Raw genomic sequence first — 23,865 nt, forward strand, 5'->3', positions numbered from 1 at the left:
CACACTACTTCCTCACAAAGAACACACAGAGGGTGTGTAAAATGACATAGGCACAGCAGCCTGGCTAGCTACATCGGTAGAGCATGAGACTCTTAATCTCAGGGTTGTGGGTTCGAGCCCCACATTGGGCGTGACGCTTTTTAAAAGCTTCTCCATTTTCGGGTTTAACATTAACTCTCACCTTTTTCAGATATTTCGCTGAGGCTTAAAACGACACACACACACACATCCTGCAGTTTGATTCACGATTCCCACAGGACTCCACACAACGCAGAACTTCCCTCCCTGGGAGGCGCCGCTGGGAGCGGTCCTAGGCCCAGCCTTTCCTGCGCCCTTTCCTAGCCTGAGCCGCCCGTGCTTACAGCGAGCTCGGAGTCCGCTCCGGTCCGTCCTGTCCCCCCCCATCCTTTCAAAAAGAGGAGTTTAAAGTCTCATCCCCCCAGGTGTTATGATTAAAGTAGGTATGAAAACTACTTTATGTCGGCAGCGGGATTTCATTACGGGACTGGGGAAGATACTGCTCTTGAATGTGGCAGCTTACACCACTCAGCCATTCCGGCAGCCTCCGGAACACGGCTCTGGAGGCTGACTTCCACCTCGCGAAACAGGGAGAGTTCACACTGTTTTCTACTGGACATTTAAGTATGTGCCCAGAGACAGGTTGAGAGGACAGATGCATGTATGTACCAGAGTGAGCTCCAGAGAGACTGATGGGGACATAAGACTGGGGTAGAGCGAGAGATGGAGAAAGAGAAAGGTGCCTGTGTCGAGTCAGCAGAAGAGAAAATGAAACAAAGGGGCCTCCTGGGATATCCACACACTACTTCCTCACAAAGAACACACAGAGGGTGTGTGAAATGAAATACGCACTGCAGCCCAGCTAGCTCAGTAGGTAGAGCATGAGGCTCTTAATCTCAGGGTTGTGCATTCGAGCCACACTTTGGTCGTGATGCTTTTTAAAGGCTTCTCCATTTTCGGGTTTAACATTAACTCTCACGTTTTTCAGATATTTTGCTGAGGCTTAAAACTACACACACACACATCCTGCAGTTTGCCTCACAATTCCCACAGGACTCCACACAACGCAGCACTTCCCACTCTGGGAGGCGCCGCTGGGAGCGGTCCTAGGCCGAGCCTTTCCTGCGCCCTTTCCTAGCCTGAGCCGCCCGTGCTTACAGCGAGCTCGGAGTCCGCTCCGGTCCGTCCCCCCCCCCCATCTTTTCAAAAAGAGGAGTTTAAGGTCTCATCCCCGCTGGTGTTATGATTAAAGTAGGTATGAAAACTACTTTATGTCGGCAGTGGGATTTGATCACAGGACTGGGGAAGATACTGCTCTTAAATGTGGCACCTTATACTGCTCGGCCATTCCGGCAGCCTCCAGGATATGGCTGTGGAAGCTGACTGCCACCTCGCGAAACAGGGAGAGTTCACACTGTTCTCTACTGGACATTTAAGTATGTGCCCAGAGACAGGTTGAGAGGACAGATGCATGTAAGTACCAGAGTGAGCTCCAGAGAGACCGATGGGGACATTAGACTGGGGTAGAGCGAGAGATGGAGAAAGAGAAAGGTGCCTGTGTCGAGTCAGCAGCAGAGAAAATGAAACAAAGGGGCCTCCTGGAATAACCACACACTACTTCCTCACAAAGAACACACAGAGGATGAGTGAAATGACATAGGCACAGCAGCCCGGCTAGCTCAGTCGCTAGAGCATGAGACTCTTAATCTCAGGGTCGTGGGTTCGAGCCCCACGTTGGGTGTGATTTCTTTTAAAGGCTTATCCATTTTGGGGTTTAACATTAACTCTCACCTTTTTCAGATATTTCGCTGAAGCTTAAAACTACACACACACACATCCTGCAGTTTGCCTCATGATTCCCACAGGACTCCACACAACGCAGCACTTCCCACCCTGGGAGGCGCCGCTGGGAGCGGTCCTAGGCCGAGCCTTTCCTGCGCCCTTTCCTAGCCTGAGCCGCCCGTGCTTACAGCGAGCTTGGAGTCCGCTCCGGTCCGTCCTGTCTCCCCCCCATCCTTTCAAAAAGAGGAGTTTAAGGTCTCAACCCCGCTGGTGTTATGATTAAAATAGGTATGAAAACTACTTTATGTCGGCAGCGGGAATTGATCACGGGACTGGGGAAGATACTGCTCTTGAATGTGGCGCCTTACACCGCTCGGAAATTCCGGCAGCCTCCCGAACACGGCTCTGGAGGCTGACTGCCACCTCGCGAAACAGGGAGAGTTCACACTGTTCTCTACTGGACATTGAAGTATGTGCCCAGAGACAGGTTGAGAGGACAGATGCATGTATGTACCAGAGTGAGCTCCAGAGAGACTGATGGGGACATAAGACTGGGGTAGAGCGAGAGATGGAAAAAGAGAAAGGTGCCTGTGTCGAATCAGCAGCAGAGAAAATGAAACAAAGGGTCCTCCTGGGATAACCACACACTACTTCCTCACAAAGAACACACAGAGGGTGTGTGAAATGACATAGGGACAGCAGCCCGGCTATCTCAGTCGGTAGAGCATGAGACTCTTAAGGTCAGGGTCGTGGGTTTGAGCCCCCTGTTGGGCGTGATGCTTTTTAAAGGCTTCTCCATTTTCGGGTTTAACATTAACTCTCACCTTTTTCAGATATTTTCCTGATGCTTAAAACTACACACACACACACATCCTGCAGTTTGCCTCACGATTCCCACAGGACTCCACACAACGGAGCACTTCCCGCCCTGGGAGGCGCCGCTGGGAGCGGTCCTAGGCCGAGCCTTTCCTGCGCCCTTTCCTAGCCTGAGCCGCCCGTGTTTACAGCGAGGTCGGAGTCCGCTCCGGTCCGTCCTGTCCCCCCCCATCCTTTCAAAAAGAGGAGTTTAAGGTCTCATCCCCGCTGGTGTTATGATTAAAGTTGGTATAAAAACTACTTTATGTCGACAGTGGGATTTGATCACGGGACTGGGGAAGATACTGCTCTTGAATGTGGCACCTTACACCGCTCGGCCATTCCGGCAGCCTCTGGAACATGGCTCTGGAAGCTGACTGCCACCTCGCAAAACAGGGAGAGTTCACACTGTTCTCTAATGGACATTCAAGTATGTGCCCAGAGACAGGTTGAGAGGACAGATGCATGGATGTACCAGAGTGAGCTCCAGAGAGTCTGATGGAGACATAAGACTGGGGTAGAGCGAGAGATGGAGAAAGAGAAAGATGCCTGTGTCGAGTCAGCAGCAGAGAAAATGAAACAAAGGGGCCTCCTGGGATAACCACACACTACTTCCTCACAAAGAACACACAGAGGGTGTGTGAAAAGACATAGGCACAGTAGCCTGGCTAGCTCAGTCGGTAGAGCATGAGACTCTTAATCTCAGGGTCGTGGGTCCGAGCCCCATGTTCGGCGTGATGCTTTTTAAAGGCTTCTCCATTTTCGGGTTTAACATCAACTCTCACCTTTTTCAGATATTTCGCTGAGGCTTAAAACGACACACACACACACATCCTGCCGTTTGCCTCACGATTCCCACAGGACTCCACACAACGCAGCACTTCCCGCCCTGGGAGGCGCCGCTGGGAGCGGTCCTAGGCCCAGCCTTTCCTGCGCTCTTTCCTAGCCTGAGCCGCTCGTGCTTACAGCGAGCTCGGAGTCCGCTCCGGTCCGTCCTGCCCCCCCCATCCTTTCAAAAAGAGGAGTTTAAGGTCTCATCCCCACTGGTGTTATGATTAAAGTAGGTATGAAAACTACTTTATGTCGGCAGCGGGAATTGATCACGGGAGTGGGGAAGATACTGCTCTTGAATGTGGCGCCTTACACCGCTCGGAAATTCCGGCAGCCTCCCGAACACGGCTCTGGAGGCTGACTGCCACCTCGCGAAACAGGGAGAGTTCACACTGTTCTCTACTGGACATTCAAGTATGTGCCCAGAGACAGGTTGAGAGGACAGATGCATGTATTTACCAGAGTGAGCTCCAGACAGACTGATGGGGACATAAGACTGGGGTAGAGCGAGAGATAGAGAAAGAGAAAGGTGCCTGTGTCGAGTCAGCAGCAGAGAAAATGAAACAAAGGGGCCTCCTGGGATAACCACACACTACTTCCTCACAAAGAACACACAGAGGGTGTGTGAAATGACATAGACATAGCAGCCTGGCTAGCTCAGTCGGTAGAGCATGAGACTCTTAATCTCAGGGTCGTGGGTTCGAGCCCCACATTGGGCATGATGCTTTTTAAAGGCTTCTCCATTTTCGGGTTTAAAATTAACTCTCACTTTTTTCAGATATTTCGCTGAGGCTTAAAACTACACAAACACACATCCTGCAGTTTGCCTCACGATTCCCACAGGACTCCACACAACGCAGCACTTCCCGCCCTGGGAGGCGCCACTGGGAGTGGTCCTAGGCTGAGCCTTTCCTGCGTCCTTTCCTAGCCTGAGCCGCCCGTGCTTACAGCGAGCTCGGAGTCCGCTCCGGTCCGTCCTGTCCCCCCCCATCCTTTCGAAAAGAGGAGTTTAATGTCTCATCCCCGCTGGGGTTATGATTAAAGTAGGTATAAAAACTGCTTTATGTCGTCAGCGGGATTTGATCACAGGACTGGGGAAGATACTGCTCTTGAATGTGGCGCCTTACACCGCTCGGCCATTCCGGCAGCCTTTGGAACACAGCTCTAGAGGCTGACTGCCACCTCGCGAAACAGGGAGAGTTCACACTGTTCTCTACTGGACATTTAAGTATGTGCCCAGAGACAGGTTGAGAGGACAGATGCGTGTATGTACCAGAGTGAGCTCCAGAGAGACTGATGGGGACGTAAGACTGGGGTAGAGCGAGAGATGGAGAAAGAGAAAGGTGCCTGTGTCGAGTCAGCAGCAGAGAAAATGACCCAAAGGGGCCTCCTGGGATAACCACACACTACTTCCTCACAAAGAACACACAGAGGATGTGTCAAATGACATAGACACACCAGCCCGGCTAGCTCAGTCGGTAGAGCATGAGACTCTTAATCTCATGGTCGTGGGTTCGAGCCCCACGTTGAGCGTGATGCTTTTTAAAGGCTTATCCATTTTTGGGTTTAACATTAACTCTCACCTTTTTCAGATATTTTGCTGAGGCTTAAAGCTACACACACACACACACATCCTGCAGTTTCCCTCACGATTCCCACAGGACTCCACACAACGCAGCACTTCCCACCCTGGGAGGCACCGCTGGGAGCGGTCCTAGGCCGAGCCATTCCTGCGCCCTTTCCTAGCCTGAGCCGGCCGTGCTTACAGCGAGCTCGGAGTCCGCTCCGGTCCGTCCTGTCCCCCCCATCCTTTCAAAAAGAGGAGTTTAAGGTCTAATCCCCGCTGGTGTTATGATTAAAGTAGGTATGAAAACTACTTTATGTCGGCAGCGGGAATTGATTACGGGATTGGGGAAGATACTGCTCTTGAATGTGGCGCCTTACACCGCTCGGAAATTCCGGCAGCCTCCCAAACACGGCTCTGGAGGCTGACTGCCACCTCGCGAAACAGGGAGAGTTCACCTGTTCTCTACTGGACATTCAAGTATGTGCCCAGAGACAGGTTGAGAGGACAGATGCATGTATGTACCAGAGTGAGCTCCAGAGAGACTGATGGGGACATAAGACTGGGGTAGAGCGAGAGATGGAGAAAGAGAAAGATGCCTGTGTCGAGTCAGCCTCAGAGAAAATGAAACAAAGGGGCCTCCTGGGATAACCACACACTACTTCCTCACAAAGAACACACAGAGGGTGTGTGAAATGACATAGGCACAGCAGCCCGGCTCGCTCAGTTGGTAGAGCATGAGACTCTTAATCTCAGGGTCGTGGGTTCGAGCCCCACGTTGGGCGTGATGCTTTTTAAAGGCTTCTCCATTTTCGGGTTTAACATTAACTCTCACCTTTTTCAGATATTTCGCTGAGGCATAAAACTACACAAACACACATCCTGCAGTTTGCCTCACGATTCCCACAGGACTCCACACAACGCAGCACTTCCAGCCCTGGGAGGCGCCGCTGGGAGCGGTCCTAGGCCGAGCCTTTCCTGCGCCCTTTCCTAGCCTGAGCCGCCCGTGCTTACAGCGAGGTCGGAGTCCACTCCGGTCCGTCCTGTCCCCCACCCATCCTTTCAAAAAGAGGAGTTTAATGTCTCATCCCCGCTGGTGTTATGATTAAAGTAGGTATGAAAACTACTTTATGTCGGCAGCGGGATTTTATCACAGGACTGGGGAAGATACTGCTCTTGAATGCGGCGGCTTACACCGCTCAGCCATTCCGGCAGCCTCCAAAACACGGCTCTGGAGGCTGACTGCCACCTCGCGAAACAGGGAGAGTTCACACTGTTCTCTACTGGACATTTAAGTATGTGCCCAGAGACAGGTTGAGACGACAGATGCATGTATGTACTAGAGTGAGCTCCAGAGAGACTGATGGGGACATAAGACTGGAGTAGAGCGAGAGATGGAGAAAGAGAAAGGTGCCTGTATCGAGTCAGCAGCAGAGAAAATGAAACCTAGGGGCCTCCTGGGATAACCACACACTACTTCCTCACAAAGAACACACAGAGGGTGTGTGAAACGACATAGCCACAGCAGCCCGGCTAGCTCAGTCGGTAGAGCATGAGACTCTTAATCTCAGGGTTGTGGGTTTGAGCCCCACGTTGGGCGTGATGCTTTTTAAAGGCTTCTCCATTTTCGGGTTTAACATTAACTCTCACCTTTTTTAGATATATTTCGCTGGGGCTTAAAACTACACACACACACATCCTGCAGTTTGCCTCACGATTCCCACAGGACTCCACACAACGCAGCACTTCCTGCCCTGGGAGGCGCCGCTGGGAGCGGTCCTAGGCTGAGCCTTTCCTGCGTCCTTTCCTAGCCTGAGCCGCCCGTGCTTACAGCGAGCTCGGAGTCCGCTTCGGTCCGTCCTGTCCCCCCCATCCTTTCAAAAAGAGGAGTTTAAGGTCTAATCCCCGCTGGTGTTATGATTAAAGTATGTATGAAAACTACTTTATGTCAACAGCGGGATTTGATCAGGGTACTGGGGAAGATACTGCTCTTGAACGTGGCACCTTACACCGCTCGGCCATTCCAGCAGCCTACGGAACACGGCTCTGGAGGCTGACTGCCTCCTCGCGAAACAGGGAGAGTTCACACTGTTCTCTACTGGACATTTAAGTATGTGCCCAGAGACAGGTTGAGAGGACAGATGCATGTATGTACCAGAGTAAGCTCCAGAGAGACTGACGGGGACATAAGACTGGGGTAGAGCGAGAGATGGAGAAAGAGAAAGGTGCCTGTGTCGAGTCAGCAGCAGAGAAAATGAAACAAAGGGGCCTCCTGGGATAACCACACACTAATCCTCACAAAGAACACACAGAGGGTGTGTGAAATGACATAGGCACAGCAGCCCGGCTAGCTCAGTTGGTAGAGCATGAGACTCTTAATCTCAGAGTCGTGGGTTTGAGCCCCATGTTGGGCGTGATGCTTTTTAAAGGCTTCTCCATTTTCGGGTTTAACATTAACTCTCTCCTTTTCAGATATTTCGCTGAGGCTTAAAACTAAACACACACACATCCTGCAGTTTGCCTCACAATTCCCACAGGACTCCACACAACGCAGCACTTCCTGCCCTGGGAGGCGCCGCTGGGAGCTGTCCTAGGCCGAGCCTTTCCTGCACCCTTTCCTAGCCTGAGCCGCCCGTACTTACAGCGAGCTCGGAGTCCGATCCGGTCCGTCCTGTCCCCCCCCCCCATCCTTTAAAAAAGAGGAGTTTAAGGTCTCATCCCCTCTGGTGTTATGATTAAAGTAGGTATGAAAACTACTTTATGTCAGCAGCAGGATTTGATCATGGTACTGGGGAAGATACTGCTCTTGAATGTGGCGCCTTACACCGCTCGGCCATTCCGGCAGCCTACGGAACACGGCTCTGGAGGCTGACTGCCACCTCGCGAAACAGGGAGAGTTCACACTGTTCTCTACTGGACATTTAAGTATGTGCCCAGAGACAGGTTGAGACGACAGATGCATGTATGTACCAGAGTGAGCTCCAGAGAGACTGATGGGGACATAAGACTGGAGTAGAGCGAGAGATGGAGAAAGAGAAAGGTGCCTGTGTCGAGTCAGCAGCAGAGAAAATGAAACAAAGGGGCTTCCTGGGATAACCACACACTACTTCCTCACAAAGAACACACAGAGGGTGTGTGAAATGACATAGGCATAGCAGCCTGGCTAGCTCAGTCGGTAGAGCATGAGACTCTTAATCTCGGGGTCGTGGGTTTGAGCCCCACGTTCGGGGTGATGCTTTTTAAAGGCTTCTCCATTTTCGGGTTTAACATTAACTCTCACCTTTTTCAGATATTTCGCTGAGGCTTAAAACGACACACACACACACATCCTGCCGTTTGCCTCACGATTCCCACAGGACTCCACACAACGCAGCACTTCCCGCCCTGGGAGGCGCCGCTGGGAGCGGTCCTAGGCCCAGCCTTTCCTGCGCTCTTTCCTAGCCTGAGCCGCTAGTGCTTACAGCGAGCTCGGAGTCCGCTCCGGTCCGTCCTGTCCCCCCCCATCCTTTCAAAAAGAGGAGTTTAAGGTCTCATCCCCACTGGTGTTATGATTAAAGTAGGTATGAAAACTACTTTATGTCGCCAGCGGGAATTGATCACGGGAGTGGGGAAGATACTGCTCTTGAATGTGGCGCCTTACACCGCTCGGAAATTCCGGCAACCTCCCGAACACCGCTCTGGAGGCTGACTGCCACCTCGCGAAACAGGGAGAGTTCACACTGTTCTCTACTGGACATTCAAGTATGTGCCCAGAGACAGGTTGAGAGGACAGATGCATGTATGTACCAGAGTGAGCTCCAGAGAGACTGATGGGGACATAAGACTGGGGTAGAGCGAGAGATGGAGAAAGAGAAAGGTGCCTGTGTCGAGTCAGCAGCAGAGAAAATGAAACAAAGGGGCCTCCTGGGATATCCACACACTACTTCCTCACAAAGAACACACAGAGGGTGTGTGAAAAGACATAGGCACAGTAGCCTGGCTAGCTCAGTTGGTAGAGCATGAGACTCTTAATCTCAGGGTCGTGGGTTCGAGCCCCATGTTGGGCGTGATGCCTTTTAAAGGCTTCTCCATTTTCGGGTTTAACATTAACTCTCACCTTTTTCAGATATTTTCCTGATGCTTAAAACTACACACACACACACATCCTGCAGTTTGCCTCACGATTCCCACAGGACTCCACACAACGGAGCACTTCCCGCCCTGGGAGGCGCCGCTGGGAGCGGTCCTAGGCCGAGCCTTTCCTGCGCCCTTTCCTAGCCTGAGCCGCCCGTGTTTACAGCGAGGTCGGAGTCCGCTCCGGTCCGTCCTGTCCCCCCCCATCCTTTCAAAAAGAGGAGTTTAAGGTCTCATCCCCGCTGGTGTTATGATTAAAGTTGGTATAAAAACTACTTTATGTCGGCAGTGGGATTTGATAACGGGACTGGGGAAGATACTGCTCTTGAATGTGGCACCTTACACCGCTCGGCCATTCCGGCAGCCTCTGGAACATGGCTCTGGAAGCTGACTGCCACCTCGCAAAACAGGGAGAGTTCACACTGTTCTCTAATGGACATTCAAGTATGTGCCCAGAGACAGGTTGAGAGGACAGATGCATGGATGTACCAGAGTGAGCTCCAGAGAGTCTGATGGAGACATAAGACTGGGGTAGAGCGAGAGATGGAGAAAGAGAAAGATGCCTGTGTCGAGTCAGCAGCAGAGAAAATGAAACAAAGGGGCCTCCTGGGATACCCACACACTACTTCCTCACAAAGAACACACAGAGGGTGTGTGAAAAGACATAGGCACAGTAGCCTGGCTAGCTCAGTCGGTAGAGCATGAGACTCTTAATCTCAGGGTCGTGGGTCCGAGCCCCATGTTCGGCGTGATGCTTTTTAAAGGCTTCTCCATTTTCGGGTTTAACATCAACTCTCACCTTTTTCAGATATTTCGCTGAGGCTTAAAACTACACACACACACATCCTGCAGTTTGCCTCACAATTCCCACAGGACTCCACACAACGCAGCACTTCCCACCCTGGGAGGCGCCGCTGGGAGCGATCCTAGGCCGACCCTTTCCTGCGCCCTTTTCTAGCCTGAGCCGCCCGTGCTTACAGCGAGCTCGGAGTCCGCTCCGGTCCGTCACCCCCCCCCCCCATCCTTTCAAAAAGAGGAGTTTAAGGTCTCATCCCCACTGGTGTTATGATTTAAGTAGGTATGAAAACTACTTTATGTCGGCAGCGGGATTTGATCACGGGACCGGGGAAAATACTGCTCTTGAATGTGGCGCCTTACACCGCTCAGCCATTCCGGCAGCCGCTGAAACACAGCTCTGGAGGCTGACTGCCACCTCGCGAAACAGGGAGAGGTCACACTGTTCTCTACTGGATATTTAAGTATGTGCCCAGAGACAGGTTGAGAGGACAGATGCATGTATTTACCAGAGTGAGCTCCAGACAGACTGATGGGGACATAAGACTGGGGTAGAGCGAGAGATAGAGAAAGAGAAAGGTGCCTGTGTCGAGTCAGCAGCAGAGAAAATGAAACAAAGGGGCCTCCTGGGATAACCACACACTACTTCCTCACAAAGAACACACAGAGGGTGTGTGAAATGACATAGACATAGCAGCCTGGCTAGCTCAGTCGGTAGAGCATGAGACTCTTAATCTCAGGGTCGTGGGTTCGAGCCCCACATTGGGCATGATGCTTTTTAAAGGCTTCTCCATTTTCGGGTTTAACATTAACTCTCACCTTTTTCAGATATTTCGTTGAGGCTTAAAACTACACACACACACATCCTGCAGTTTGCCTCACAATTCCCACAGGACTCCACACAACGCAGCACTTCACACCCTGGGAGGCGCCGCTGGGAGCGGTCCTAGGCCGAGCCTTTCCTGCGCCCTTTTCTAGCCTGAGCCACCCGTGCTTACAGCGAGCTCGGAGTCTGCTCCGGTCCGTCCTGTCTCCCCCCCATCCTTTCAAAAAGAGGAGTTTAAGGTCTCAACCCCGCTGGTGTTATGATTAAAGTAATGTGAAAACTTCTTAATGTCAGCAGCGGGAATTGATCACGGGACTGGGGAAGATACTGCTCTTGAATGTGGCACCTTACACCGCTCGGCCATTCCGGCAGCCTCTGGAACATGGCTCTGGAAGCTGACTGCCACCTCACAAAACAGTGAGAGTTCACACTGTTCTCTACTGGACATTCAAGTATGTGCCCAGAGACAGGTTGAGAGGACAGATGCATGTATGTACCAGAGTGAGCTCCAGAGAGACTGATGGGGACATAAGACTGGGGTAGAGCGAGAGATGGAGAAAGAGAAAGGTGCCTGTGTCGAGTCAGCAGCAGAGAAAATGAAACAAAGGGGCCTCCTGGGATAACCACACACTACTTCCTCACAAAGAACACACAGAGGGTTTGTGAAATACCAAAGGCACAGCAGCCCGGCTAGCTCAGTCGGTAGAGCATGAGACTTTTAATCTCAGGGTCGTGGGTTCGAGCCCAATGTTGGGCGTGATGCTTTTTAAAGGCTTCTCCATTTTCGGGTTTAACATTAACTCTCACCTTTTTCAGATATATCGCTGAGGCTTAAAACGACACACACACACACATCTTGCCGTTTGCCTCACGATTCCCACAGGACTCCACACAACGCAGCACTTCCCGCCCTGGGAGGCGCCGCTGGGAGCGGTCCTAGGCCAAGCCTTCCTGCGCCCTTTCCTTGCCTGAGCCGCCCGTGCTTACAGCGAGCTCGGAGTCCGCTCCGGTCCGTCCTGTCCCCCCCCCCATCCTTTCAAAAAGAGGAGTTTAAGGTCTCATCCCCGCTGGTGTTATGATTAAAGTAGATATGAAAACTACTTTATGTCAGCAGCGGGATTTGACCACGGGACTGGGGAAGATACTGCTCTAGAATGTGGCACCTTACACCGCTCGGCCATTCCGGCAGCCTCCGGACACATCTCTGGAGGCTGACTGCCACCTCGCGAAACAGGGAGAGTTCACACTGTTCTCTACTGGACACTTAAGTATGTGCCCAGAGACAGGTTGAGAGGACAGATGCATGTATGTACCAGAGTGAGCTCCAGAGAGACTGAAGGGGACATAAGACTGGGGTAGAGCGAGAGATGGAGAAAGAGAAAGGTGCCTGTGTCGAGACAGCAGCAGAGAAAATGAAACAAAGGGGCCTCCTGGGATAACCACACACTACTTCCTCACAAAGAACACACAGAGGGTGTGTGAAATGACATAGGCACAGCAGCCTGACTAGCTCAGTCGGTTGAGCATGAGACTCTTAATCTCAGGGTCGTGGGTTCGAGCCCCATGTTGGGCGTGATTCCTTTTAAAGGCTTCTCCATTTTCGGGTTTAACATTAACTCTCACCTTTTTCAGATATTTTCCTGATGCTTAAAACTACACACACACACACATCCTGCAGTTTGCCTCACGATTCCCACAGGACTCCACACAACGGAGCACTTCCCGCCCTGGGAGGCGCCGCTGGGAGCGGTCCTATGCCGAGCCTTTCCTGCGCCCTTTCCTAGCCTGAGCCGCCCGTGCTTACAGCGAGCTCGGAGTCCGCTCCGGTCCGTCCTGTCCCCCCCCATTCCTTTCAAAAAGAGGAGTTTAAAGTCTCATCCCTGCTGGTGTTATGATAAAAGTAGGTATGAAAACTACTTTGTGTCAGCAGCGGGATTTGATCACAGGACTGGGGAAGATACTGCTCTTGAATGTGGAGCCTTACACCGCTCGGCCATTCCGGCAGACTCTGCAACATGGCTCTGGAAGCTGACTGCCACCTCACAAAACAGTGAGAGTTCACACTGTTCTCTACTGGACATTCAAGTATGTGCCCAGAGACAGGTTGAGAGGACAGATGCATTTATTCACCAGAGTGAGCTCCAGAGAGACTGAAGGGGACATAAGATTGGGGTAGAGCGAGAGATGGAGAAAGAGAAAGGTGCCTGTGTCGAGTCAGCAGCAGAGAAAATGAAACAAAGGGGCCTCCTGGGATAACCACACACTACTTCCTCACAAAGAACACATAGAGGGTGTGTGAATTGACATAGGCACAGCAGCCTGGCTAGCTACGTCGGTAGAGCATGAGACTCTTAATCTCAGGGTTGTGGGTTCGAGCCCCACGTTGGGCGTGATGCTTTTTAAAAGCTTCTCCATTTTCGGGTTTAACATTAACTCTCACCTTTTTCAGATATTTCGTGGAGGCTTAAAACGACACACACACACACATCCTGCAGTTTGATTCACGATTCCCACAGGACTCCACACAACGCAGAACTTCCCTCCCTGGGAGGCGCCGCTGGGAGCGGTCCTAGGCCCAGCCTTTCCTGCGCCCTTTCCTAGCCTGAGCCGCCCGTGCTTACAGCGAGCTCGGAGTCCGCTCCGGTCTGTCCTGTCCCCCCCCCATCCTTTCAAAAAGAGGAGTTTAAGGTCTCATCCCCACTGGTGTTATGATTAAAGTAGGTATGAAAACTACTTTATTTCTGTAGCGGGATTTGATCACAGGACTGGGGAAGATACTGCTCTTGAATGTGGCGCCTTACACCGCTCAGCCATTCCGGCAGCCTCCGAAATACGCCTCTGGAGGCTGACTGCCACCTCACGAAACAGTGAGAGGTCACACTGTTCTCTACTGGACATTTAAGTATGTGCCCAGAGACAGGTTGAGAGGACAGATGCATGGATGTACCAGAGTGAGCTCCAGAGAGACTGATGGAGACATAAGACTGGGGTAGAGCGAGAGATGGAGAAAGAGAAAGATGCCTGTGTCGAGTCAGCAGCAGAGAAAATGAAACAAAGGGGCCTCCTGGGATAACCACACACTACTTCCTCACAAAGAACACACAGAGGGTGTGTGAAAAGATATAGGCACAGTAGCCTGGCTAGCTCAGTTGGTAGAGCATTAGACTCTTAATCTCAGGGTTGTGGGTTTGAGCCCCATGTTGGGCGTGATGCTTTTTAAAGGATTCTCCATTCTTGGGTTTAACATCAACTCTCACCTTTTTCAGATATTTCGCTGAGGCTTAAAACTACACACACACACATCCTGCAGTTTGCCTCACAATTCCCTCAGGACTCCACACAACGCAGCACTTCACACCCTGGGAGGCGCCGCTGGGAGCGGTCCTAGGCCGAGCCTTTCCTGCGCCCTTTTCTAGCCTGAGCCGCCCGTGCTTACAGTGAGCTCGGAGTCTGCTCCGGTCCGTCCTGTCTCCCCCCCATCCTTTCAAAAAGAGGAGTTTAAGGTCTCAACCCCGCTGGTGTTATGATTAAAGTAGGTATGAAAACTACTTTATGTCGGCAGCGGGAATTGATCACGGGACTGGGGAAGATACTGCTCTTGAATGGGGCACCTTACACCGCTCAGCCATTTCGGCAGCCTCTGGAACATGGCTCTGGAAGCTGACTGCCACCTCACAAAACAGTGAGAGTTCACACTGTTCTCTACTGGACATTCAAGTATGTGCCCAGAGACAGGTTGAGAGGACAGATGCATGTATGTACCAGAGTGAGCTCCAGAGAGACTGATGGGGACATAAGACTGGGGTAGAGCGAGAGATGGAGAAAGAGAAAGGTGCCTGTGTCGAGTCAGCAGCAGAGAAAATGAAACAAAGGGGCCTCCTGGGATAACCACACACTACTTCCTCACAAAGAACACACAGAGGGTTTGTGAAATACCAAAGGCACAGCAGCCCGGCTAGCTCAGTCGGTAGAGCATGAGACTTTTAATCTCAGGGTCGTGGGTTCGAGCCCAATGTTGGGCGTGATGCTTTTTAAAGGCTTCTCCATTTTCGGGTTTAACATTAACTCTCACCTTTTTCAGATATTTCGCTGAGGCTTAAAACGACACACACACACACATCCTGCCGTTTGCCTCACGATTCCCACAGGACTCCACACAACGCAGCACTTCCCGCCCTGGGAGGCGCCGCTGGGAGCGGTCCTAGGCCCAGCCTTTCCTGCGCTCTTTCCTAGCCTGAGCCGCTCGTGCTTACAGCGAGCTCGGAGTCCGCTCCGGTCCGTTCTGCCCCCCCCATCCTTTCAAAAAGAGGAGTTTAAGGTCTCATCCCCACTGGTGTTATGATTAAAGTAGGTATGAAAACTACTTTATGTCGGCAGCGGGAATTGATCACGGGAGTGGGGAAGATACTGCTCTTGAATGTGGCGCCTTACACCGCTCGGAAATTCCGGCAGCCTCCCGAACACGGCTCTGGAGGCTGACTGCCACCTCGCGAAACAGGGAGAGTTCACACTGTTCTCTACTGGACATTCAAGTATGTGCCCAGAGACAGGTTGAGAGGACAGATGCATGTATGTACCAGAGTGAGCTCCAGAGAGACTGATGGGGACATAAGACTGGGGTAGAGCGAGAGATGGAGAAAGAGAAAGGTGCCTGTATCGAGTCAGCAGCAGAGAAAATGAAACAAAGGGGCCTCCTGGGATAACCACACACTACTTCCTCACAAAGAACACACAGAGGGTGTGTGAAATGACATAGGCACAGCAGCCTGGCTAGCTACGTCGGTAGAGCATGAGACTCTTAATCTCAGGGTTATGGGGTCGAGCCCCACATTGGGCGTGACGCTTTTTAAAAGCTTCTCCATTTTCGGGTTTAACATTAACTCTCACCTTTTTCAGATATTTCGCTGAGGCTTAAAACGACACACACACACATCCTGCAGTTTGATTCACGATTCCCACAGGACTCCACACAACGCAGAACTTCCCTCCCTGGGAGGCGCCGCTGGGAGCGGTCCTAGGCCCAGCCTTTCCTGCGCCCTTTCCTAGCCTGAGCCGCCCGTGCTTACAGCGAGCTCGGAGTCCGCTCCGGTCCATCCTGTCCCCCCCATCCTTTCAAAAAGAGGAGTTTAAAGTCTCATCCCCGCAGGTGTTATGATTAAAGTAGGTATGAAAACTACTTTATGTCGGCAGTGGGATTTCATTACGGGACTGGGGAAGATACTGCTCTTGAATGTGGCAGCTTACACCGCTCAGCCATTCCGGCAGCCTCCGGAACACGGCTCTGGAGGCTGACTTCCACCTCGCGAAACAGGGAGAGTTCACACTGTTCTCTACTGGACATTTAAGTATGTGCCCAGAGACAGGTTGAGAGGACAGATGCATGTATGTACCAGAGTGAGCTCCAGAGAGACTGATGGGGACATAAGACTGGGGTAGAGCGAGAGATGGAGAAAGAGAAAGGTGCCTGTGTCGAGTCAGCAGCAGAGAAAATGAAACAAAGGGGCCTCCTGGGATATCCACACACTACTTCCTCACAAAGAGCACACAGAGGGTGTGTGAAATGAAATACGCACTGCAGCCCAGCTAGCTCAGTAGGTAGAGCATGAGGCTCTTAATCTCAGGGTTGTGCATTCGAGCCACACTTTGGTCGTGATGCTTTTTAAAGACTTCTCCATTTTCGGGTTTAACATTAACTCTCACGTTTTTCAGATATTTCGCTGAGGCTTAAAACTACACACACACACATCCTGCAGTTTGCCTCACAATTCCCACAGGACTCCACACAACGCAGCACTTCCCGCTCTGGGAGGCGCCGCTGGGAGCGGTCCTAGGCCGAGCCTTTCCTGCGCCCTTTCCTAGCCTGAGCCGCCCGTGCTTACAGCGAGCTCGGAGTCCGCTACGGTCCGTCCTGTCCCCCCCATCTTTTCAAAAAGAGGAGTTTAAGGTCTCATCCCCGCTGGTGTTATGATTAAAGTAGGTATGAAAACTACTTTATGTCGGCAGCGGGATTTGATCACGGGACTGGGGAAGATACTGCTCTTAAATGTGGCACCTTACACTGCTCGGCCATTCCGGCAGCCTCCAGGATATGGCTGTGGAAGCTGACTGCCACCTCGCGAAACAGGGAGAGTTCACACTGTTCTCTACTGGACATTTAAGTATGTGCCCAGAGACAGGTTGAGAGGACAGATGCATGTAAGTACCAGAGTGAGCTCCAGAGAGACCGATGGGGACATAAGACTGGGGTAGAGCGAGAGATGGAGAAAGAGAAAGGTGCCTGTGTCGAGTCAGCAGCAGAGAAAATGAAACAAAGGGGCCTCCTGGAATAACCACACACTACTTCCTCACAAAGAACACACAGAGGATGAGTGAAATGACATAGGCACAGCAGCCCGGCTAGCTCAGTCCCTAGAGCATGAGACTCTTAATCTCAGGGTCGTGGGTTCGAGCCCCACTTTGGGTGTGATTTCTTTTAAAGGCTTATCCATTTTGGGGTTTAACATTAACTCTCACCTTTTTCAGATATTTCGCTGAGGCTTAAAACTACACACACACACATCCTGCAGTTTGCCTCACAATTCCCACAGGACTCCACACAACGCAGCACTTCCCACCCTGGGAGGCGCCGCTGGGAGCGATCCTAGGCTGAGCCTTTCCTGCGCCCTTTCCTAGCCTGAGCCGCCCGTGCTTACAGCGAGCTCGGAGTCCGCTCCGGTCCGTCCTGTCTCCCCCCCATCCTTTCAAAAAGAGGAGTTTAAGGTCTCAACCCCGCTGGTGTTATGATTAAAATAGGTATGAAAACTACTTTAAGTCGGCAGCGGGAATTGATCACGGGACTGGGGAAGATACTGCTCTTGAATGTGGCGCCTTACACCGCTCGGAAATTCCGGCAGCCTCCCGAACACGGCTCTGGAGGCTGACTGCCACCTCGCGAAACAGGGAGAGTTCACACTGTTCTCTACTGGACATTCAAGTATGTGCCCAGAGACAGGTTGAGAGGACAGATGCATGTATGTACCAGAGTGAGCTCCAGAGAGACTGATGGGGACATAAGACTGGGGTAGAGCGAGAGATGGAAAAAGAGAAAGGTGCCTGTGTCGAATCAGCAGCAGAGAAAATGAAACAAAGGGTCCTCCTGGGATAACCACACACTACTTCCTCACAAAGAACACGCAGAGGGTGTGTGAAATGACATAGGGACAGCAGACCGGCTAGCTCAGTCGGTAGAGCATGAGACTCTTAAGGTCAGGGTCGTGGGTTTGAGCCCCCTGTTGGGCGTGATGCTTTTTAAAGGCTTCTCCATTTTCGGGTTTAACATTAACTCTCACCTTTTTCAGATATTTCGCTGAGGCTTAAAACTACACACACACACACATCCTGCCGTTTGCCTCACGATTCCCACAGGACTCTACACAATGCAGCACTTCCCGCCCTGGGAGGCGCCGCTGGGAGCGGTCCTAGGCCGAGCCTTTCCTGCGCCCTTTCCTAGCCTGAGCCGCCCGTGTTTACAGCGAGGTCGGAGTCCGCTCCGGTCCGTCCTGTCCCCCCCCATCCTTTCAAAAAGAGGAGTTTAAGGTCTCATCCCCGCTGGTGTTATGATTAAAGTTGGTATAAAAACTACTTTATGTCGGCAGTGGGATTTGATCACGGGACTGGGGAAGATACTGCTCTTGAATGTGGCACCTTACACCGCTCGGCCATTCCGGCAGCCTATGGAACATGGCTCTGGAAGCTGACTGCCACCTCGCAAAACAGGGAGAGTTCACACTGTTCTCTAATGGACATTCAAGTATGTGCCCAGAGACAGGTTGAGAGGACAGATGCATGGATGTACCAGAGTGAGCTCCAGAGAGTCTGATGGAGACATAAGACTGGGGTAGAGCGAGAGATGGAGAAAGAGAAAGATGCCTGTGTCGAGTCAGCAGCAGAGAAAATGAAACAAAGGGGCCTCCTGGGATACCCACACACTACTTCCTCACAAAGAACACACAGAGGGTGTGTGAAAAGACATAGGCACAGTAGCCTGGCTAGCTCAGTCGGTAGAGCATGAGACTCTTAATCTCAGGGTCGTGGGTCCGAGCCCCATGTTCGGCGTGATGCTTTTTAAAGGCTTCTCCATTTTCGGGTTTAACATCAACTCTCACCTTTTTCAGATATTTCGCTGAGGCTTAAAACTACACACACACACATCCTGCAGTTTGCCTCACAATTCCCACAGGACTCCACACAACGCAGCACTTCCCACCCTGGGAGGCGCCGCTGGGAGCGATCCTAGGCCGACCCTTTCCTGCGCCCTTTTCTAGCCTGAGCCGCCCGTGCTTACAGCGAGCTCGGAGTCCGCTCCGGTCCGTCCTGTCCCCCCCCCATCCTTTCAAAAAGAGGAGTTTAAGGTCTCATCCCCACTGGTGTTATGATTTAAGTAGGTATGAAAACTACTTTATGTCGGCAGCGGGATTTGATCACGGGACCGGGGAAAATACTGCTCTTGAATGTGGCGCCTTACACCGCTCAGCCATTCCGGCAGCCGCTGAAACACAGCTCTGGAGGCTGACTGCCACCTCGCGAAACAGGGAGAGGTCACACTGTTCTCTACTGGACATTTAAGTATGTGCCCAGAGACAGGTTGAGAGGACAGATGCATGTATTTACCAGAGTGAGCTCCAGACAGACTGATGGGGACATAAGACTGGGGTAGAGCGAGAGATAGAGAAAGAGAAAGGTGCCTGTGTCGAGTCAGCAGCAGAGAAAGTGAAACAAAGGGGCCTCCTGGGATAACCACACACTTCTTCCTCACAAAGAACACACAGAGGGTGTGTGAAATGACATAGACATAGCAGCCTGGCTAGCTCAGTCGGTAGAGCATGAGACTCTTAATCTCAGGGTCGTGGGTTCGAGCCCCACATTGGGCATGATGCTTTTTAAAGGCTTCTCCATTTTCGGGTTTAAAATTAACTCTCACTTTTTTCAGATATTTCGCTGAGGCTTAAAACTACACAAACACACATCCTGCAGTTTGCCTCACGATTCCCACAGGACTCCACACAACGCAGCACTTCCCGCCCTGGGAGGCGCCACTGGGAGTGGTCCTAGGCTGAGCCTTTCCTGCGTCCTTTCCTAGCCTGAGCCGCCCGTGCTTACAGCGAGCTCGGAGTCCGCTCCGGTCCGTCCTGTCCCCCCCCATCCTTTCAAAAAGAGGAGTTTAAGGTCTCATCCCCGCTGGTGTTATGATTAAAGTAGGTATAAAAACTGCTTTATGTCGTCAGCGGGATTTGATCACAGGACTGGGGAAGATACTGCTCTTGAATGTGGCACCTTACACCGCTCGGCCATTCCGGCAGCCTTTGGAGCACAGCTCTGGAGGCTGACTGCCACCTCGCGAAACAGGGAGAGTTCACACTGTTCTCTACTGGACATTTAAGTATGTGCCCAGAGACAGGTTGAGAGGACAGATGCGTGTATGTACCAGAGTGAGCTCCAGAGAGACTGATGGGGACGTAAGACTGGGGTAGAGCGAGAGATGGAGAAAGAGAAAGGTGCCTGTGTCGAGTCAGCAGCAGAGAAAATGAACCAAAGGGGCCTCCTGGGATATCCACACACTACTTCCTCACAAAGAACACACAGAGGATGTGTGAAATGACATAGACATACCAGCCCGGCTAGCTCAGTCGGTAGAGCATGAGACTCTTAATCTCATGGTCGTGGGTTCGAGCCCCACGTTGAGCGTGATGCTTTTTAAAGGCTTATCCATTTTTGGGTTTAACATTAACTCTCACCTTTTTCAGATATTTCGCTGAGGCTTAAAGCTACACACACACACACACATCCTGCAGTTTCCCTCACGATTCCCACAGGACTCCACACAACGCAGCACTTCCCACCCTGGGAGGCACCGCTGGGAGCGGTCCTAGGCCGAGCCATTCCTGCGCCCTTTCCTAGCCTGAGCCGCCCGTGCTTACAGCGAGCTCGGAGTCCGCTCCGGTCCGTCCTGTCCCCCCCATCCTTTCAAAAAGAGGAGTTTAAGGTCTAATCCCCGCTGGTGTTATGATTAAAGTAGGTATGAAAACTACTTTATGTCGGCAGCGGGAATTGATTACGGGATTGGGGAAGATACTGCTCTTGAATGTGGCGCCTTACACCGCTCGGAAATTCCGGCAGCCTCCCAAACACGGCTCTGGAGGCTGACTGCCACCTCGCGAAACAGGGAGAGTTCACGTGTTCTCTACTGGACATTCAAGTATGTGCCCAGAGACAGGTTGAGAGGACAGATGCATGTATGTACCAGAGTGAGCTCCAGAGAGACTGATGGGGACATAAGACTGGGGTAGAGCGAGAGATGGAGAAAGAGAAAGATGCCTGTGTCGAGTCAGCCTCAGAGAAAATGAAACAAAGGGGCCTCCTGGGATAACCACACACTACTTCCTCACAAAGAACACACAGAGGGTGTGTGAAATGACATAGGCACAGCAGCCCGGCTCGCTCAGTTGGTAGAGCATGAGACTCTTAATCTCAGGGTCGTGGGTTCGAGCCCCACGTTGGGCGTGATGCTTTTTAAAGGCTTCTCCATTTTCGGGTTTAACATTAACTCTCACCTTTTTCAGATATTTCGCTGAGGCATAAAACTACACAAACACACATCCTGCAGTTTGCCTCACGATTCCCACAGGACTCCACACAACGCAGCACTTCCAGCCCTGGGAGGCGCCGCTGGGAGCGGTCCTAGGCCGAGCCTTTCCTGTGCCCTTTCCTAGCCTGAGCCGCCCGTGGTTACAGCGAGGTCGCAGTCCGCTCCGGTCCGTCCTGTCCCCCACCCATCCTTTCAAAAAGAGGAGTTTAATGTCTCATCCCCGCTGGTGTTATGATTAAAGTAGGTATGAAAACTACTTTATGTCGGCAGCGGGATTTTATCACAGGACTGGGGAAGATACTGCTCTTGAATGCGGCGGCTTACACCGCTCAGCCATTCCGGCAGCCTCCAAAACACGGCTCTGGAGGCTGACTGCCACCTCGCGAAACAGGGAGAGTTCACACTGTTCTCTACTGGACATTTAAGTATGTGCCCAGAGACAGGTTGAGACGACAGATGCATGTATGTACTAGAGTGAGCTCCAGAGAGACTGATGGGGACATAAGACTGGAGTAGAGCGAGAGATGGAGAAAGAGAAAGGTGCCTGTATCGAGTCAGCAGCAGAGAAAATGAAACCTAGGGGCCTCCTGGGATAACCACACACTACTTCCTCACAAAGAACACACAGAGGGTGTGTGAAATGACATAGGCACAGCAGCCCGGCTAGCTCAGTCGGTAGAGCATGAGACTCTTAATCTCAGGGTTGTGGGTTTGAGCCCCACGTTGGGCGTGATGCTTTTTAAAGGCTTCTCCATTTTCGGGTTTAACATTAACTCTCACCTTTTTTAGATATATTTCGCTGGGGCTTAAAACTACACACACACACATCCTGCAGTTTGCCTCACGATTCCCACAGGACTCCACACAATGCAGCACTTCCTGCCCTGGGAGGCGCCGCTGGGAGCGGTCCTAGGCTGAGCCTTTCCTGCGTCCTTTCCTAGCCTGAGCCGCCCGTGCTTACAGCGAGCTCGGAGTCCGCTTCGGTCCGTCCTGTCCCCCCCATCCTTTCAAAAAGAGGAGTTTAAGGTCTAATCCCCGCTGGTGTTATGATTAAAGTATGTATGAAAACTACTTTATGTCAACAGCGGGATTTGATCACGGTACTGGGGAAGATACTGCTCTTGAACGTGGCGCCTTACACCGCTCGGCCATTCCAGCAGCCTACGGAACACGGCTCTGGAGGCTGACTGCCTCCTCGCGAAACAGGGAGAGTTCACACTGTTCTCTACTGGACATTTAAGTATGTGCCCAGAGACAGGTTGAGCCTACGGAACACGTCTCTGGAGGCTGACTGCCACCTCGCGAAACAGGGAGAGTTCACACTGTTCTCTACTGGACATTTAAGTATGTGCCCAGAGACAGGTTGAGACGACAGATGCATGTATGTACCAGAGTGAGCTCCAGAGAGACTGATGGGGACATAAGACTGGAGTAGAGCGAGAGATGGAGAAAGAGAAAGAGAAAGGTGCCTGTGTCGAGTCAGCAGCAGAGAAAATGAAACAAAGGGGCTTCCTGGGATAACCACACACTACTTCCTCACAAAGAACACACAGAGGGTGTGTGAAATGACATAGGCATAGCAGCCTGGCTAGCTCAGTCGGTAGAGCATGAGACTCTTAATCTCGGGGTCGTGGGTTTGAGCCCCACGTTCGGGGTGATGCTTTTTAAAGGCTTCTCCATTTTCGGGTTTAACATTAACTCTCACCTTTTTCAGATATTTCGCTGAGGCTTAAAACGACACACACACACACATCCTGCCGTTTGCCTCACGATTCCCACAGGACTCCACACAACGCAGCACTTCCCGCCCTGGGAGGCGCCGCTGGGAGCGGTCCTAGGCCCAGCCTTTCCTGCGCTCTTTCCTAGCCTGAGCCGCTAGTGCTTACAGCGAGCTCGGAGTCCGCTCCGGTCCGTCCTGTCCCCCCCCATCCTTTCAAAAAGAGGAGTTTAAGGTCTCATCCCCACTGGTGTTATGATTAAAGTAGGTATGAAAACTACTTTATGTCGCCAGCGGGAATTGATCACGGGAGTGGGGAAGATACTGCTCTTGAATGTGGCGCCTTACACCGCTCGGAAATTCCGGCAACCTCCCGAACACCGCTCTGGAGGCTGACTGCCACCTCGCGAAACAGGGAGAGTTCACACTGTTCTCTACTGGACATTCAAGTATGTGCCCAGAGACAGGTTGAGAGGACAGATGCATGTATGTACCAGAGTGAGCTCCAGAGAGACTGATGGGGACATAAGACTGGGGTAGAGCGAGAGATGGAGAAAGAGAAAGGTGCCTGTATCGAGTCAGCAGCAGAGAAAATGAAACAAAGGGGCCTCCTGGGATAACCACACACTACTTCCTCACAAAGAACACACAGAGGGTGTGTGAAATGACATAGGCACAGCAGCCTGGCTAGCTACGTCGGTAGAGCATGAGACTCTTAATCTCAGGGTTGTGGGTTCGAG

General features: G+C 51.9%; 10 non-coding genes across 10 annotated transcripts; all 10 read left to right on the plus strand.

Annotated features, from left to right (window-relative positions):
- Positions 1-4,132: 4,132 nt before the first annotated feature.
- TRNAK-CUU (transfer RNA lysine (anticodon CUU)) lies at positions 4,133-4,205 on the plus strand. The gene has a single exon. It is a non-coding gene; the product is annotated as a tRNA-Lys (tRNA).
- Positions 4,206-4,946: 741 nt separating this feature from the next.
- TRNAK-CUU (transfer RNA lysine (anticodon CUU)) lies at positions 4,947-5,019 on the plus strand. The gene has a single exon. It is a non-coding gene; the product is annotated as a tRNA-Lys (tRNA).
- A 743-nt stretch (positions 5,020-5,762) lies between these two features.
- TRNAK-CUU (transfer RNA lysine (anticodon CUU)) lies at positions 5,763-5,835 on the plus strand. The gene has a single exon. It is a non-coding gene; the product is annotated as a tRNA-Lys (tRNA).
- A 3,188-nt stretch (positions 5,836-9,023) lies between these two features.
- On the plus strand, positions 9,024-9,096 carry TRNAK-CUU (transfer RNA lysine (anticodon CUU)). The gene has a single exon. It is a non-coding gene; the product is annotated as a tRNA-Lys (tRNA).
- A 1,558-nt stretch (positions 9,097-10,654) lies between these two features.
- Positions 10,655-10,727, plus strand: TRNAK-CUU (transfer RNA lysine (anticodon CUU)). Its single transcript has one exon. It is a non-coding gene; the product is annotated as a tRNA-Lys (tRNA).
- Positions 10,728-11,468: 741 nt separating this feature from the next.
- Positions 11,469-11,541, plus strand: TRNAK-UUU (transfer RNA lysine (anticodon UUU)). The gene has a single exon. It is a non-coding gene; the product is annotated as a tRNA-Lys (tRNA).
- A 3,192-nt stretch (positions 11,542-14,733) lies between these two features.
- On the plus strand, positions 14,734-14,806 carry TRNAK-UUU (transfer RNA lysine (anticodon UUU)). Its single transcript has one exon. It is a non-coding gene; the product is annotated as a tRNA-Lys (tRNA).
- Positions 14,807-19,620: 4,814 nt separating this feature from the next.
- Positions 19,621-19,693, plus strand: TRNAK-CUU (transfer RNA lysine (anticodon CUU)). The gene has a single exon. It is a non-coding gene; the product is annotated as a tRNA-Lys (tRNA).
- Positions 19,694-20,434: 741 nt separating this feature from the next.
- TRNAK-CUU (transfer RNA lysine (anticodon CUU)) lies at positions 20,435-20,507 on the plus strand. Its single transcript has one exon. It is a non-coding gene; the product is annotated as a tRNA-Lys (tRNA).
- A 743-nt stretch (positions 20,508-21,250) lies between these two features.
- Positions 21,251-21,323, plus strand: TRNAK-CUU (transfer RNA lysine (anticodon CUU)). Its single transcript has one exon. It is a non-coding gene; the product is annotated as a tRNA-Lys (tRNA).
- The last annotated feature ends 2,542 nt before the right edge of the window (positions 21,324-23,865 follow it).

This window comes from Pleurodeles waltl, chromosome 6 (genome assembly GCF_031143425.1).
Source record: "Pleurodeles waltl isolate 20211129_DDA chromosome 6, aPleWal1.hap1.20221129, whole genome shotgun sequence".
NCBI classification, from domain to species: domain Eukaryota; kingdom Metazoa; phylum Chordata; class Amphibia; order Caudata; family Salamandridae; genus Pleurodeles; species Pleurodeles waltl.